This window comes from Manis javanica, chromosome X (assembly GCF_040802235.1).
Source record: "Manis javanica isolate MJ-LG chromosome X, MJ_LKY, whole genome shotgun sequence".
Taxonomy (NCBI): domain Eukaryota; kingdom Metazoa; phylum Chordata; class Mammalia; order Pholidota; family Manidae; genus Manis; species Manis javanica.
This window is the reverse complement of record NC_133174.1, coordinates 29,954,188-29,973,167: the sequence shown is the minus strand read 5'-3', so window position 1 is coordinate 29,973,167 and position 18,980 is coordinate 29,954,188. Positions and strand designations below refer to the sequence as shown.

The 18,980-nt window shown below is 38.4% G+C and overlaps 1 pseudogene; it reads left to right on the top strand.

The window, feature by feature from the left end:
• Positions 1-4,097: 4,097 nt before the first annotated feature.
• LOC108409139 (putative deoxyribonuclease TATDN2 pseudogene) lies at positions 4,098-5,936 on the top strand (annotated as a pseudogene).
• Positions 5,937-18,980: the final 13,044 nt, after the last annotated feature.

The following is an 18,980-nucleotide window of genomic DNA, read 5'->3' as shown; positions in this document are numbered from 1 at the left end:
TTCTTAACTTACTCTTTAAGAAACAGACAATAACTCAGCCCACACTGGGTGCTGGGCAGGCAGTCTTGTTTGGTATACTCCCAGAGTAAGAGGCCTATATCCCAGGAAGAAATCAGAGCAGGAAGTTCCTTGTGTTAAGTTAATTCTAAGTATTCAAAGACCACTTAACAAGTCTGAACCCCCAGCCCTTAGTCACATTTCCTGAAGAATCCTTAAAAGGGGGAACCCCCAACCTTTCAGTGCACTCCTCTCTCTGAGGTTGCCCACCTTTCTGAGTGCACAACTTTAATTTTTCCCAACCTTTCAAGGCACTTCTCTCTCTCTGAGGTCGCCTGCACTTTTTCTCTGAGTAAGTTTAAATAAAACCTTTACTCTGCTTCACTACTGTGTCTCTGCCCTTCAATTCTTTGTTGCGGTGGGGACAAGGATGGAGGAAAATACACAACACCCACCCCCCCAACAGAATCAGTGAGCAACAGCTGGAATAAAAATTATTGGAGGTGCAAAAATGTGTCATAAGGAAAACAACCAGAAAGCAAAAACGATGAAAAGCACATAAGGTGAATTTGAAAGGAGAAAAACAAATACAATAAATAAATCCAAGAGTTTTTTAAAATAAAATAAGATTCTACCAAAGATAATCAATAAAATTAAATCAGAAATGAGATGGTGCATGACGAAATAAAGTATAAAATACAAATGATCTTATTCTAATAAATTAGTAAACTTTCGTGAAAATTAATTTTGAAATCACAATTAAATAAGTGATTTTCTGTAAGAACTGTAAATTACCAAAACAGAATGAATAAATTAATAACCAAGCAAAAAGTTAAAAAATTACCAAAGAATTGCCTCAACAAGAGCTCCTACCAGGATGATTCACTAATGAATTCTTTCAAACTTTCAAGGAAAAAAATTTACCACATTATATAACTCCCCTGGGATACCAAAAAAAGATGGAAAGCCACAAAGGTGAATTTCAGTACCGGATAAACATACCATTAAAACAGTAAACTATGGAGCACTTGTTCTCACCATGGCTGCACATTAGAATCACCTATAAAGCTTTTTAAACTCCTAATGCTTGGGCCATCTCCACACCCAAACATACTCATAGCCACCCCATACACATACATACAAAATGAAAACAGAATCTCTCAGAAAGGGCCCAGCCATCAGTGATTTTTAAAGCTCCCCAAGTGATTACAATGTGCAAGCCAAGGTTGAGAACTACTGCTCCAGAGCAATTTCACTTATGATTTATGGAGCAAAGATGCTAACTACAATACAAGGAAACAGAATTCAATAGTCCGTGACAGTTTTAAGCCACCTAAACAAAAAGCAGCATTTTCCTCATGGATGCAAAGATGTTTCCAAATTAGAAAATAAGAGCAAATATACAATGATCTCTTACGGTTTCCTACCACATGCTTTTTAAAATACAAGAGTAATTCCTTACCAAGATTCTAAAAGCATCTGCTTTAAAACAACAGACTAAATATCTGGCATTATACTTAATGAAACTACATGCACTACAGTCAGAAACACAACAAAAGTGCCCCTCCAACATCATTTTTAATATTGTTTTTAGTTCTGGACACGGTAAGAAGGTATGAAGTAAATACATGAGCAAGAAATAGGCAGAAGTATGGTTACAGGTAGACAAAATTATGGCATACACAAAGGCTGAGAAACAGAATAAATGAAAGATTTCAGCACAACTGAATCAAAAATATTCCTATGTACTAACAATAACTAGCTGAAAATACAATAGGAGAAACAAGTATCTTCACAATAGAATAAAAAATTACAAAACACTTAAAAATAGTTTTAATGAAAACTCTGTGACAGAGCTAAAACTCTAAAATTATTTACTAGAAGATAGAGACAAACTTGACTAAATAGGATAGATAATGTATATTCTGGATAAGCAAACTAAAATAACATACTTCAAAAGTGTACATTTCGTTGATGCTTGGAGGGAGTTGAAAAGAGTAAGTCTAAGTCCACCTGAGAAAATAAATAGGTCAGCGTACTAAAGATAATTAGGAAAGTTGAGTTTTCTACAGGAGACCTAAATCTCCCAGATTTTACACCTCACTTTAATGTTTCAATTATCAAAATGGTGCTACACCACAGTACCAAGAGACAAATGAGTACGTGGAAAGAATAGATGGCCTGGAAATAGACTCTATATTACATATAGGAATTGAATGCATGATGAAAGAAGAGTCACGTACCAGTAAGTAAAAAAAAAGTACTCACTTAGAAAAGCATCAGAGTATATCTCCACCCAAGATAAATTATAGCCCAAAATATATACCAGATGGAGTACCAGCTTACATATAACAAATCAATCCCTTTTACCCTCCAAAAAACTGTATGTATACTATATCTGTGTCAAAGCTTTGAAGGGGAGGTTGACCATTCTGCGCTTAGGAGAAAAAGAGAAAATTATAAATAAAAAAAATTAAGATTTGACTATAAAAATAAGTTATACATCCAATAGACTAAAACATAAATAAAAAACAACATACTAATAAATTTTTGTAAGAAATATGACAGGTTTATTTTATAATTTTTTTAAATTAACTTTGAAAAGACTAATAAAACAAAAAAAAATAACCTAAAATTCATGAGAGGGATAATAAATAAAAAAAGTTTTGCTAAAGAAATTAAGACAAGGGCAAGTTAAAATAAAAATGAGGAAAGGGGGATGGGTGGGAGTGGTAGGATTATTCATCATGGATGTGTGTTTAAATTACTCCAATACAATTCTGTGGCAACACAGTTCTATCAGGACCCATTTTAAACTTGCTATACTTCTCAGGTACCCCATTTCCAGGCAGGTAGCCCAAAGAAACAAAGGTAAACATGGAGAAACATATGTGCAAAGATATTTTTTGCAGCATTTTCCTTATAATAGAAAAAACTAAGCAAAGGAACCTAAAGTTAGCAAAAGGAGAGGGTTTGGTGAGTTACGGCACATCCATACACTCTGGAATATTATGAAGGCACCAGTATGTTTTCAAAAACTATGCAACGGTAAGAAAAACACTTAGGATATGCAGAAATGTTGAGCAAAAAAAACACAGGACTGAAAATGGTTAAAGTACTACAATTTTAAGAGCACGTATACTTAAATTCTGCTTTGTAAGCCGTAACGATGTTTTTGAGAAAGAATTGGGAGAAAAAAGGAAAAAGCATGCAATTGCGGCAGCTGTGCTGGGAGGGGGAACACATGGTGGGACCACAGGCTTTCGGCGGGCCTCTGGGAAGTGGGTGAAGGGAGAAAGAGGGAAGAGGGAGGGCTATCCTGAGGTGGAAGCAGCAGGGGTGGGCGGGCTTTTGGGCGGGGAGTTGGGTTCCGTTCTACCTTCCTGCACACCCTTCAGGTGCAGGCTGGAACTCTGGGCCGGAAGCCCAGCTCCAGGGTGCTTTGTGTGCATCCTCTAAGGCACTGTACAGTCTTTGCAATGACTTTCATTCCCGAAAGACCTTGTGTTCCAAACCAAATGTAAGAGCTTTATTGTACCCAAAACGCTTTGACGTACCTACCGGAAGTGCTCCTTGACCTTACGTGCCGGAAGGACTTCTCCCTAAAAACGAAAGTGCGTAGTAAAACCCGTGCCCATTTTCGGCTCAGACGGCGTAAGGAGCGGTTGGTAAGTCTTGGCTCTGGGAATTTTTCAGAAGTGCTTTAATTTAGAATTACAACCACAGTGGAACATTGAGAACTGTGGTGGACATGTGAAAGAAAGGCAAAAGGTCCGTAAGTCATCAGAGCGGCCACAGGAGCGGTACAGAGGTAGGGTCCCCCGTAAAGGCGGATGCCTTTGGGCGCCCAGTGATACGGCCTTTCCAGCTGGCCAGCTTATAGCTGCAACTGCGGCGAACCTTGTGGACTTTAAGCCAAAGTTTTTCTGGGGCTCATTCTGCCAGGGAAATTCTCCTCCTGACCCTCACTTTCTTCAGGCCCAGGTGTGGGTGGGACAGCTTCCAAACACTGCCTGATTCAGAGCACTTGGGGTTCCCTTTGACTGGAATCTTTTCCGCGCCAACCCCTCGGCGCTCCACCCACCCCTTTCTAGAAAAAAATGGCTTCTCCAGAGGATACCCGCAACTTTGAGAGTAATTCTAGTGGTTTCCAGAACTCCATGAAGTGGGAATTTGCAGACAATGCTGAGGGTCAAAATGGCAATAGTGAGGAACTAAACCCAGAAAAGGCCCAGAGAGGGTGGTATAGACAGCAAGACCAAGACTTTTCATCAATCTGTGTGACAGCTGTCCAGGGCATTATAGAAAAACCGATGCCAAAAGAAAAGGGAGAGGCTGCTGCTAGTGCAAAACCGAGCACCAGAGAGCTTCCCAACCTTGCAGAAAGGCCAGCCAGGCCTAGCATCTTCCCTGCTTCTCAGAAAAGTAAAGTGCCTGCCGCAGAGGTCGGAGCAGAGACGGAAAACCTAGTGATAGAGCTCAGGAAGCTTGGTCACCAGGAAGTGATGGGACATCATCATGAACAGCCACAAAGTGATCAAAGAGATGTCTTTTTTGAACCCTCTGTAGACCTAACATTTTTAGAGGAACATGACTCTCCTGCAGAAATTCAAAAGCGTAAAGAAAGGAACCTGGTGACTGATTACCCGTATTCAGGAGGGGTCTGGTTTGCTGTGGATGAGAGTGGCACAGTCAGATTCTCTCAGGCAAAGCCAGTCTCACAGGGTCTCTTGTCAGTTTCAAAGCCTCCATCCTTCACCACGAACCAGGTCACATACCATTCTCAGTTTTACAGTGGTCTTTGGCATGGCTACGCCTGCTCCTGGAACAGCAATTCCATGCCTTCTCTGTATCCCACCATGGGCAGTAGTGCATTCCTGGCTAGGAATACTGACCAGAGCTGCCTAAATTATCATAGCTCGGATTCTACCCTGTACTCCCACAGCTGGCCGAGACCTCTGGAGACACCACAGGAAGGCCAATCGGAGAGTTCTCATTCACTTTCCCTCAGAAGTTTCGGACGAGAGATGAAGGAGAAGAGAATGCCGTTCCAAGAGATACCATCATATCCTTGGAGACAACATGCATCCCTTTCCCTGCCACAGGTTCCCTGGGCACAAAGCTCACAGGAGGGTTTCATTGACAGCCACTGTTTCTTGGACGTGCTCTATTCCAAGATGTATTTCAAAGGGTCCTTTAGCAAGTTCAGAGAAATTTATAGCAGCTCCTTCCCTAAAGAATTTCAGGGCTGCATCACTAATTTCTGTGATCCTCGCTTGCTATGCGGTGGCCTATGGGAAGAGCTCTTGAGAGAAGATATGGTTTGGGGGACCTTTGGCTGCTGCCCCAATTTTGCACGTCACTACAACAACATCCTAGAAAGACATATTTTGGAATGCTTACGTCACCCAAAGGCTCTAGGGTTTGGAAAAATTGGCTTGGATTATTCTTGCAAGTGCACCACACCTGCCCCACAGCAGCACAGTGTATTTGCAAGACAGCTGCAGCTGGCTGTAGGTCTAAAGAAGCCCTTGTTGATTTACTGCCGAGAAGCTGAGAAAGATGTGCTGTACTTCCTGAAAAAGTACGTGCCCCCTGACTACAAGATCCATTGGCTTTGTTTCATTGGCACTTATGCAACCATTGAGCCCTTTCTGACATATTTTCCCAACTTGTTTGTGGGCTTTACAGGAGTCCTGACTTACATTTCTGCTGGGGATATCCGTGAAGCTCTGAGAGAGATCCCGTTGGAGAGAATCCTTGTGGAATCTGGTGCTCCCTTCTTCCTCCCTCATGGGGTTCCCAAAAGCCTTATCCGACATTCCCACCCAGGCCTGGCCCTGTATACAGTTCAGGAGATTGCCAGAGTCAAAGGTCATTCACTCTCCCACACTTTGGTCACCTTGCGTGGGAACACTTACCGCATCTACAATATTTAATCAGAGACTGAACAGTCAGGAGTCTTCCAGAAAAGAGAGACAAGTGGACTGACAGCATGGACTTGGTTTGAACTTTGCCTGTGTGTCCCATGTCGAGAGTGTGTTCCGCTAACCCACTGGAACAGAATAAACCCGGGCAGATGGTCTTCCTGAAAACCTCTTCAAAGGACTTCTGCTTCTAACTGGCAGGATGGGGTGCAATGGGATGGGAGGAGGTGAGGGGTGAGTACTACCCTTGAGGTTATCAGGTTTTCTCCTTCCACCCAAATTGTGCCAGGGTAGCCAGTAAAGAAAAAGAGTTCCATAGAGTACAAGTTTGCTAATATAAATCCCTCTTATCTGCAGCCTGTGTTTTTGAGCAGTTGGTAGATAAAGCCAACCTCCTACTTTGTCTTTAAGGGGAAAAGAAGAAAGCAAGCAGGGAATGTTGAATTTTAAGTGAGCTAGGTGATTTGTTCTGTTTATTGCTAACATCTACTTGTTAGAGGAATTCTATAATCCATATGGTTTGTTAGAGTCATAAATTCAGTGACTGAATTGCAATTTCTTATTTCTCATTTCATCTAAAAGGCCATAGATGTAAATAAAAAGTAGTTAACAGTCATAATGTGCCAGAGCACTATAGAAGAACTTGAGTGATGGAAGCCAAATTGGTTGACACTGGTTCAGCCTCTCAGCCAGGGTGGCCAGATGAGAGGTGACTCTGGTGATAAGTGAGATGTATGTCAAGATTTTTTTTTAAAAAGGGGAGAAAAGAGAAAACTGAGAGGAGAAAGCTTTCACCCTCCTTGTTGCTTCATGCCTGAAATCTGAGCTGGTAGGGGTGGGAAGATGGAAGGAGCCAGGATTCCCAAAGACATCCTATTGAACAGGCTACCTCCTGATAGGTTAGCTGTTAAAAATATGCCACAATGCATTTTTCAACCATTTTGTCAGGTTTTCTTTTAAGACACCTCCCCCCATAAGAAAGGTGGTTAGATACTGAATGAAAACAAAAAACTTTAAGTAACCATTTAATTAGTGATTCAGTTAATTTTCAAATTTTGCCAGTACACAGGATTCAAACTCAGATTGCTTAGGCAAATATTTTTATATGTATTTACTGCACAGTAAAGTATTTGTTTCATATATTGGTAGGAATAAAAGCAGTCAGGAAATAAAGGATTAGTTTAATAAAAGTAAGAAATAGTAATATCGTCAAGGAAATATTTTGGATTCCACAAAAATCATTTGAGCTACTTTAATAAGAAAACTGAAGTGATCTTTGCTTTTGCCAATTGATTGGGTGTGGAACAGTATCTACCAGAACAGCTTCTCAGATGTCTTCCTGTATTTCTTAAAGATTGTTTTGTTGAATTTTGTTTTCACCTTTTCATTGTGTTGGTATTACAAATAAACCATATACAAGTAAAGTACTTGTAATACATATGTTATTTAAGTTTATATGTTAAATATGAAAGTTTTACATCAGTGTCAATTATGTACGCTTTTGAAATGGAAGTAACATGATATACTGGTTAAGAATAAATGAGTGGTTTTTGTGAGTATGTTGTGCTTTCAAAATTACTGGAAGGAATATAAATTTGACAAAAACTATCAAAATTGCAAATGTACATATCCCTGGAATCAGCAATTCCTCATTTAGGAATTTATTCTGAAGATGTATTCACATGCATTCATGGGAAATTATACATGTACAAGATTATTCTTGTAGCATAGTTTGTAATGGCAATCCGGAAACAAATGTTCAGAAATAGAGGGCTAGCTCTAAATTACTGTGCATTCATAGAAGAAAACATTACCGAAAAGAATGAATAAAGTCATTATGTGCTTATATGAAGCAATCCTCAACTTGTTTTAGATGAAAAGGGAAAGATGCAGAAAAAAATAGGTACTGTATGGGTATGTTGTATATGACTGTGTAAAGGTACATATTTATTTTTCCCTTAATATAACTCTGGAAGAAACTGACATTTGCTGCTTTGGGTGGCTGAGTGTAAGGTGTGGGCAGTGTGGCTGGAACAAGAAGGAAGAAAAAGTTTGACTATAAACCTGTTTCTTTAAGTTATAAGTAATGTGTATCCTTACAAAACAGAAAATATATAAATTAGTAAAAATCTCAAATTTTCTTTACAAAATAGTTGAATATGTATAAGCTCATTCTGTTTCTTGCAATGCAACCAATCACATCATACTATCAAAGGAAAATTTTAAATGCTTAAACAAATATATAAGACCCTCCAGCTTTATTAATGCAACAGTTTTAAGCCAAGTTTAATTCCAAGGAGCTTCTGGTAGATCTATATTAACTCAATGTTAGAAGTGGTATGAAAATGTTTTTAATTGGTATTTTTCACACTTTCACAAAGAGGCAATTCTGTTATAAGAAAACTTACAACAAAATCAGCTTATAAATGCTGATCCAATTAACTGAGTGACCCACAAATTGGTTTCCTAAATTCATTCTGACCAGCAAAATACAAGTACCCACCAAAATTTATTTATAACTTTGCCAGCAGTTTTATAGGATTTCTCATGGTACTTATAACATATACAGGTGGCAGAACCGAAAGACAGAAATGTGCACATTGTCCATAAACACCAAATAAAAGTCGTATTATTTTTCCTTCTCCATAAGTGAGTGGCTCTTCAACTATTTGAGCTGCGTTCCTCCATAGTACCTATAAAAGATATCCTCGTCCAAACTTAAAAGGTTTTCATGTCAAGAAAGACCAACATAAAGGAAATGTGTATTTCCTCTCCACATGAACCAGAGGTACCAGACTGATCAAATATCCTCCAGGATGTGTTTCCTGTTTTGAGACCATCAAGGACTTCATTAAAGTTTGGATATTAATAAGCTTTAGCCATTAAAAATGCATATCTTAGGCTTGCCTTCAATTATAGAACCTCGTTGCAGTCATAAAGAATAAAATCTTCAAGCATTCATAGCTGTCATCATTCACATCCATTGTATTCACAAAACCAAGGTGTATCAACTCAAAAAGCTGTTAATGTTTATGACTCTTATCTATATATGTATCCTATACATACACCCATATCCTTTTTTAAGTCTGTGTCTACATATACCTATGTTTGTATTTCTCTGCCTGCCTACCTACAGAGTTGAAAGATTACACCTATAAACTGACAATTGCATTTATCTCTGGGGATAAAAACCAAGGAACTTGGGGTCAGGAGTAGGAAGGAGATTTATTTTTCCCTGTATATTCTTTTGAGTCACATTTCATAATCATGTTCATGTATTATTTAAAAATAGAGACCATCAATGTGAAAGCACCTGGAACATGCTAGATATTCTAAAGATATTTATGGATGTACAGTGAACCTTGTTCATGAGTACCGCCGTATACTTAGGATACCTCAAGTCTATTCAAACATTTTCTTCCTCCCTCCTCCCAAAAAAGCTGAAGCAGATGTGGTGGGTAGTAACATATTCAATCTTGAAAATGCATCATGACCCATGTGTCTAGCTCATTAGGCTGCCTGGACAGGTATGAATCTTGTAATGCACAAAGCACAGGCTTAAGACTCTCATGACACTCCTGCAATCCATGCATTGATCCTGAAATAATGAAATAATGTAGACCATACCTGTAGACCTCTTCTCCCACTATTCCTCCATCAAACATCCCTAATCTCCCAGCACGCTCTGCTCAGCATTGAGAATACAAAATGAACATGTTGTACTCTTTGAGAGCAAAGACCTTACAAATGTAAGAGAAGACCAAAACCAGTTGTAATAAAACCAAATCCTCGGTATACATCTGAAAGAGCATTAGCATTGAAGAGGGAATAATCAACTTTCTGGAGGGAGGGGCATGAGTGGACAGGAAAAGCATATGTACAATTTAGTCTTAAAGGATGAGTCAGAGATAATCAGGACATGCGTGGGGCTGGTGGGTGTGGGTAGAGTAAGAGAGAGAGGAGGAATTGTCAGTGACCTGGGACACAAAAGGGACGGTCCAGAGGCACAGAGTGGAAGCTCAAGAAATACTGAGCATGTGAATGGGTAATAGGAGACTGCATTTTTATAACATTTTAGTGCTCCTAAAATGTGTTTGCATAATTACTCCATTCACAGTGATGCTGGGGATCTTGTTTGCAGAGTCGAAGAATGAACTTAGCAAACACTCAAGGAAGGAGAGCCAGGGAGAGGCTTTTATTGAAAGGTACAATGAGAGGACAGAGCTTCTGGCTCGCACCAGAAGGGGACAAGAGAGCCCAGGTTGGTGCATTGTCTAGGGGGTTTATAGGCAGTTGAGGATTTTGGGGAACTGATAAAGGGCTTAGGCGTGTGGACTTGTTAAAAGTGGTCTTAGGGTGTTTGTTCTTGAGACATTAAGTCCCTTTTAGCATGCTAAAGTGGATCTTACACATGATTACAAACCATTAGCATGATAGAAACATGGGCTGCTTTCCTTTATCTGGGGAATATCAACTGATCTCACTGAAGAATGACTCTAGAGCTTGATGTTTTAAGAGTTTTGGTAGGGGGTTTCCTTGCATGTTGTTACACTGCTCTGACTAAATATCCTGCCTTGCTTTCTCCGGAGGCCCTCACCCTACTCTGACTACACCCATGGTGTCTGTCTCATTCCCCCATCTACAGATAGCGACCCTAGCTCCTGCTAGGGAAAGGGGACGACTACTGCTCTGGCTGCTTCATGCAGTAAAGGGTGCAGCTAGGTCTCCATCACTGGGCAGTCGAGAGGGCCCCAGAAGATGGGCACTTTTATTCTGGGTTCCAATACTATTTGCAGTTTTATGGCTTCTAGGCAAGATAGAACAAATCGTGGTACTAGGTTGAGTAGCAGTATCTGGAGCTGGATTTTCCATTCTGGAAGAACAAACTTGACAAGGAGATTAAAGAGTGCATGGCTAAATTTAAGAATGAAGAATAATAAGATTCTAATTGAAATGATGGGAGAATACAAACATCTGGAGAATTATAGCCAGATACTTTGGGGAAACTAGAATTCTGGATCCAGTTTATGTCCCAATGACTGGTATTAGGATTCAGTATAGATAAGGGTGTATTATTGAAACAACTTTAGAGAAAAGTCACCCTCTTTTTTATTAGAAGTAACCAGATGAAGAAAATAATTAACACTTGGCTTTATTATTTGCATAAGTGGAGCAAGAAGAGCAATTGATTACATAGGCTCTTTTAAATGTGCTTTGCTGGAACTTTTTATAAGGAATTTCAGATTGGACTTTTAAAGGCCTCTCAAGGCCAGAAAGCCAAGTCAGCCATCAGGTTTTTGCTGCAGTACCTGTAGATTTGGGTGAATTCCTCTCTTCTTGAGGTCCCTAAGACATTCTGAGGTTCCTGCCCCTGCCAGGAAGTGACCTTCCTTACTCACCTGGTAAGAAGACTGCTGGAAACCCTGTAAGGAAGGTACCAGGCCTGTTCTCCCAAGGGGCTTTGTTGGCTTTATAATGTCAACCTCAACCTTAGTTCCTTAAAGCTGTCTGTTCATATCTGAGTTTATGCACGTGTCTCTCAGGTAGAACATTCCAGTCAAAGCCTTGGTAATATAACCAGTGTTTTTAATTGGTCCTCTTACAAGGAAAGCAGATTCTTATTGAACTTATACAAATAAACATACTGCCATGAGATATAAAAATAGTCACTGAGTGTTTTTAAATTCCAGAGGGATCAGGTAGAGAAAGATACATGTTTCAATTCTGCTTATAAAGGTATAATTTACTAAACTGTTGTAAGCTAGCTTAAGAGAAAAGGGTTGAAACACACTTCTTTTTCTGTTTAAGAGATGAGTGATATTTGCCTAAAAATTAAAATCATCTTTCTCAGTTTACTTAATTTTATGTAACTAAGTTTTGCTCTACTTGAATCTAGTTGTTTACTAGTTTAGGATACTTGCTCTGCTGGAAATTAGTTGTTTACTAGTTTAGGAGTAATAAAACAGTATTATAAAACAGACTATAAATGACAAAAGACTTACAAATGACAATGGTTAAAGATCTCATGAGAGCTTACTATAAGACAGTTAACAGAAGGAAATCTGGATATTTCTGTCACGTAAAACATTCAGTAGCAAAGTTTAGCATCATTCCCTTTGACAACGCTTTCCAGATAATTAAGCAGGTAATTATATATCAGATAAATAAGACAAATTAGCCAAATATTTTCCCTGATGAGGAGAAAAAATAGCTCTGACTTGTTCCAGGGGCCCTCTGGAAAATACCTGAGTTAACTAGAGGCAAAAGCACATTTATTTTGAGTTTGACTTTAGGAAGCCATCAGAAGACAGTTTTTAAGGCATTTGCCTAAATAGAATCATAGGTCAATATGAAAAAATAATTATCTATTTAATCAGAGTGACAATAAAAAGTTTAAAGGCAAATACAGAAGGTTACACAGTTGTTAGAAAACCTTAGCTTTTAGTCCTTTTAATATTAAGATCTCATTTTCTTAAGTACTCAGACAACTCATTGAGACTTTAAGCATGAGACACTGCTTTGATAAAACAGTTAGAAAACCCTTTGCAATGTTTTAACATTAACGGTAGACTAATAAACCTTTGTCCTTTTAACAGAAAAATAGTTCTAGTTTTGCTGTGTACTTGATATCAAGACTCATTTGCTTTAATTTTACATACATGACCATATCAATAATTCTTCCATAAACTCTCTACAACAACTTTGTTTTTACATTCAGAGTTCTCCCTCTTTAAATAAACAGCTGTACTTTAGAACAAAGTTATGTTCTTTTATCAAAAGACACATTCTTTAGCATACAGAAATTCTTCCTTATTATTTTAAGTGGTTTTAATTGGAAGTTAAAACCATTAGGAAACTGAATTTTCAGTGAACACTGAGAAGTAGGCTATTGTAAGCTATTACACTAGCATTTTTTAGATTGACAAATTTCTGAACACATTTTATAATTTCTGGAACCATGTGCTTTACAGCACAATCTGGCACTAAACACAAAACACGTCTATGTAAATTAGCAAAACTTTAAGGTTTTAGGTTACCACAAAGATTCTCAGGCTGTTTGTAGGAATACACACTGTAACACACTAATACACTATTATTATTATTAAGATATTTACTTGCCATACCTATTTAGTTTACTCATTCCTAACAACCATGCTAGATTACTCACAACATTAGACAAAGTCAAGCCTCTCTTTAAGCACTTTTTTTGGAAGATTTAACAGATAACATCAACTTAAATGACTTTAGGTAAACTTAGGCAGCTGATAACCATAAGGACATGTCCGTTTTAGTTCAACTTAAATAAGCAATAATGCTTAATATCTGCTATCAGCATTTTAGAAGTTTTTTTTTTTTTGAGAGGGCATCTCTCATATTTATTGATCAAATGGTTGTTAACAACAATAAAATTCTGTATAGGGGAGTCAATGCTCAATGCACAATCATTAATTCACCCCAAGCCTAATTCTCGTCAGTCTCCAATCTTCTGAAGCATAATGAACAAGTTCTTACATGGTGAACAAATTCTTCCATAGTGAATAAGTTCTTACATGGTGAACAGTGCAAGGGCAGTCATCAAAGAAACTTTCGGTTTTGATCACGCATTATGAACTATAAACAATCAGGTCAAATATGAATATTTGTTTGATTTTTATACTTGATTTATATGTGAATCCCACATTTCTCCCTTATTATTATTATTATTATTATTATTATTTATTTTTTTAAAATAAAATGCTGAAGTGGTAGGTAGATGCGAGATAAAGGTAGAAAACATCGTTTAGTGCTGTAAGAGAGCAAATGTAGATGATCAGGTGTGTGCCTGTAGACTAAGTGTTAATCCAAGCTAGACAAGGGCAATAAAACATCCATGGATGCAGAAGATTTCTCTCAAAACGGGGGGTGAGGTTCTAAGCCTCACCTCTGTTGATCCCCAATTTCTCACCTGATGGCCCCCCTGCGACTGTGCCTGTCTTAGGTTGTTCCTCCCTTGAGGAATCTTACCCATCTCTGGCTAACCAGTCATCTTCCGGGGCCATACAGGGGTAAGTGAGAGAGAGGCAATATTGTTTGAAAAGGTTAGCTTTTTACTTCTTTGCAGATTTATGCCCTGTGGCTTTTATGCCCAGTATTTGTCTTGAGGTATCTTTACCACTTGGAAGAATTATGATACTCGGTAAATTCAATATGAGGCACGAATTCTATTTAAGGGTTGTAATTAGGAAGGAAGAAGAAAAGCTATAGGAGTAGCAGACGGAAGAAAACATGGGAAGATTGATTATTTCTTTGACATATCTTCTTGTAGAGTAACTTATGCATGTATAGGTTTTAAACTACTAATTAAATTGCGCGCACACATTAACATCATAGGAATACAGTTACATAACCAAAGCAGACCTATAATTACCAGCCATCTCCAGTGAAACCAAGAAAACCAGTTAGGCACCCCTAGGCATTTGTGAAAACTTATCTATGATATGGTGGATATTGTCCAACTAAACTTGGACAGTCTGAGAGAAACCAGACAAATTAAAACAACCCATTCCTGGGGACTGTTCACATCCCATATGTTCTTTTAACAGTAGAGAGTCTGTAGTCATAAGATTTTGGAGCGCTACAACTTGCACTTCTCCTATTTCTTGGTTGAGTTCCAACAGTATAGATCCAGTCAAATTTGTTGTTTTACTGTATGCACAGGCCAGCTTAGATATCTCCTTCTTCATTCCCATGGCAAGTCCAGGAACCAGTGGGATGCATGCAGCTACAACTGCAGCATCGCCTGGATCTTTGTTGAGGTTTTTTTCATAATCATCTTCTGGTATGACTCTTCCAGAGAGTGCTGATGTTGGAAGTTCTTCTTCCTATCGTATCTGAGTTCATTTTCTGGGTAGCCAAATTAGGCTTTGATCCTCTGTATAAACACAAACAGACCCTTTGCCCACACTTTGATATGCCCTTTATATCATTGTGTAGAACTCTTTGGATGTCACCACACAGGAACTACTTTTTTTTTTAAGAGAAAGAAATATTATCAGAAAAATGTACCTCCATAGCCGATCATCTGACACCCTTTAAGTGATCAAACTTAAGGATATTTAAAGCATGCATTAATCGTTGATTTACAGTTAGTTTTATCCTATCAGGGAGTAATCCCCCTTTTCTTTCTTTTTTTTTCCATTAATCTACACTTACATGAAGAATATTATGTTTACTAGGCTCTCCCCTATACCAGGTCCCCCCTATAAACCACTTTACAGTCACTGTCCATCAGCATAGCAAAATGTTGTAGAATCGCTACTAGTCTTCTCTGTGTTGTACAGCCCTCCCCTTTCTCCCACTCCCCCATGCATGCGAATCTTAATACCCCCCTTCTTCTTCCCCCCCCTTATCCCTCCCTACGCACCCACCCTCCCCAGTCCCTTTTCCTTTGGTACCTGTTAGTCCATTCTTGGGTTCTGTGATCCCGCTGCTGTTTTGTTCCTTCAGTTTTTCCTTTGTTGTTATACTCCACAGATGAGTGAAATCATTTGGTATTTCTCTTTCTCCGCTTGGCTTATTTCACTGAGCATAATACCCTTCAGCTCCATCCATGTTGCTGCAAATGGTAGGATGTGGCCTCTTCTTATGGCTGAGTAGTATTCCATTGTATATATGTAGCACATCTTCTTTATCCATTCATTGTAGTCTTAATTTGCATTTCTCTGATAATTAGCGATGTGGAGCATCTTTTCATGTGTCTGTTGGCCATCTGTATTTCTTCTTTGTAGAACTGTCTGTTCAGTTCCTCTGCCCATTTCTTAATTGGGTTATTTGTTTTTTGTTTGTTGAGGCGTGTAAGCTCTTTATATATTTTGGACATCAAGCCTTTATCAGATCTGTTATTTACAAATATACTCTCCCATACTGTAGGGTTCCTTTTTGTTCTACTGATGGTGTCTTTTGCTGTACAGAAGCTTTTCAGCTTAATATAGTCCCACTTGTTCATTTTTGCTATGGTTTTCCTTGCCCGAGGAGATATGCTCAAGAAGAGGTCACTCATGTTTATGTCTAAGAGGTTTTTGCCTATGTTTTTTTCCACGAGTTTAATGGTTTCATGACTTACATTCAGGTCTTTGATCCATTTTGAGTTTACCTTTGTATATGGGGTTAGACAATGGTCCAGTTTCATTCTCCTACATGTAGCTGTCCAGTTTTGCCAGCACCATCTGTTGAAGAGACTGTCATTTCGCCATTGTATGTCCATGGCTCCGTTATCAAATATTAATTGACCATATATGTTTGGGTTAATGTCTGGAGTCTCTAGTCTGTTCCACTGGTCTGTGGCTCTGTTCTTGTGCCAGTACCAAATTGTCTTGATTACTATGGCTTTATAGTAGAGCTTGAAGTTGGGGAGTGAGATTCCCCTCTACTCTATTCTTCTTTCTCAGAATTGCTTTGGCTATTCGGGGTCTTTGGTGTTTCCATATGAATTTTTGAATTATTTGTTCCAGTTCATTAAAGAATGTTTTTGGTAATTTGATAGGGATTGCATCAAATCTGTATATTGCTTTGGGCAGGATGGCCATTTTGACGATATTAATTCTTCCTAGCCATGAGCACGGGATGAGTTTCCATTTGTTAGTGTCCCCTTTAATTTGTCTTAAGAGTGACTTGTAGTTTTCAGAGTTTAGGTCTTTCACTTCTTTGGTTAGATTTATTCCTGGGTATTTTATTCTTTTTGATGCAATTGTGAATGGAATTGTTTTCCTGATTTCTCTTTCTATTGGTTCATTGCTAGCGTATAGGAAAGCTACAGATTTCTGTGTGTTAATTTTGTATCCTGCAACTTTGCTGTATTCCGATATCAGTTCTAGTAGTTTTGGGGTGGAGTCTTTAGGGTTTTTTTATGTACAATATCATGTCATCTGCAAATAGTGACAGTTTAACTTCTTCTTTACCAATCTGGATTCCTTGTATTTCTTTGTGTTGTCTGATTGCCGTGGCTAGGACCTCCAGTACTATGTTAAATAGCAGTGGGGAGAGTGGGCATCCCTGTCTAGTTCCCGATATCAGAGGAAAAGCTTTCAGTTTCTTGCTGTTCAGTATAATGTTGGCTGTGGGTTTATGATATATGGCCCTTATTCTGTTGAGGTACTTGCACCCTATTCTCATTTTGCTGAGAGTTTTTATCATGAATGGATGTTGAATCTTGTTAAATGCTTTTTCAGCATCTATGGAGATGATCATGTGGTTTTTGTCTTTCTTTTTGTTGATGTGGTGGATGATGTTGATGGATTTTCGAATGTTGTACCATCCTTGCATCCCTGGGATGAATCCCACTTGCTCATGGTGTATGATCCTTTTGATGTATTTTTTAATTCGGTTTGCTAATATTTTGATGAGTATTTTTGCATCTATGTTCATCAGGGATATTGGTCTGTAATTTTCTTTTTTGGTGGTGTCTTTGCCTGGTTTTGGTATTAGGGTGATGTTGGCTTCATAGAATGAGTTTCGGAGTATTCCCTCCTCTTGTATTTGTTGGAAAACTTTAAGGAGAATGGGTATTATGTCTTCTCTGTGTGTCTGATAAAATTCGGAGGAAAATCCGTCCGGCCCGGGTGCTTTGTTCTTGGGTAGTTTTTTGATTACCGTTTAAATTTCTTTGCTCGTAATTGGTTTGTTTAACTTTTGTGTTTCTTCCTTGGTCAGTCTTGGGAGGTTGTATTTTTCTAGGAAGTTGTCCATTTCTTCTAGGTTTTCCAGCTTGTTGGCATATAGGTTTTCATAGTAGTTTTTAATAATTCTTTGTATTTCTGTGGAGTGTGTCGTGATTTTTCTGTTCTTGTTTCTGATTCTGTTGATGTGTGTTGATGCTCTTTTTCTCTTAATAAGTTTGGCTAGAGGCTTATCTATTTTGTTTATTTTCTCAAAGAACCAGCTCTTGGTTTCATTGATTTTTGCTATTGCTTTATTCTTCTCAATTTTGTTTGTTTCTTCTATGATCTTTATTATGTCCCTCCTTCTGTTGACTTCAGGCCCAATTTGTTCTTCTTTTTCCAATTTTGATAATTGTGATGTTAGACTATTCATTTGGGATTGTTCTTCCTTCTTCAAGTGTGCCTGGATCGCTATAAACTTTCCTCTTAAGACTGCTTTCGCTGCGTCCCACGGAAGTTGGGGCTTTGTGTTGTTGTTGTCATTTGTTTCTATATATTCCTTGATCTCTATTTTAATTAGTTTGTTGATCCATTGATTATTTAGGAGCATGTTGTTAAGCCTCCATGTTTTTGTGAGCCTTTTTGTTTTCTTTGTAGAATTTATTTCTAGTTTTATACCTTTGTGGTCTGAAAAATTGGTTGGTAGAATTTCAATATTTTGGAATTTACTGAGGCTCTTTTTGTGAGCTAGTATGTGGTCTATTCTGGAGAATGTTCCATGTGCCCTTGAGAAGAATGTATATCCTGTTGCTTTTGGATGTAAAGTTCTATAGATGTCTATTAGGTCCATCTGTTCTACTGTGTTGTGTTGTTCAGTGCTTCCGTGTCCTTACTTATTTTCTGCCCGGTGGATCTATCCTTTGGGGTGAGTGGTGTGTTGAAGTCTCCTAAAATGAATGCATTGCAGTCTATTTCCCCCTTTAGTTCTGTTAGTATTTGTTTCACATATGTTGGTGCTCCTGTGTTGGGTGCACATATATTTAGAATGGTTATATCCTCTTGTTGGACTGAGCCCTTTATCATTATGTAGTGTCCTTCTTTATCTCTTGTTACTTTCTGTGTTTTGAAGTCTATTTTGTGTGATATTAGTACTGCAACCCCTGCTTTCTTCTCGCTGTTGTTTGCCTGAAATATGTTTTTCCATCCCTTGACTTTTAGTCTGTGCATGTCTTTGGGTTTGAGGTGTGTTTCTTGTAAACAGCATATAGACAGGTCTTGCTTTTTCATCCATTCTATTACTCTGTGTCTTTTGATTGGTGCATTAAGTCCATTTACATTTAGGGTGACTATTGAAAGATATGTACTTATTGCCATTGCAGGCTTTAAATTCGTGGTTACCAAAGGTTCAAGGTTAGCCTCT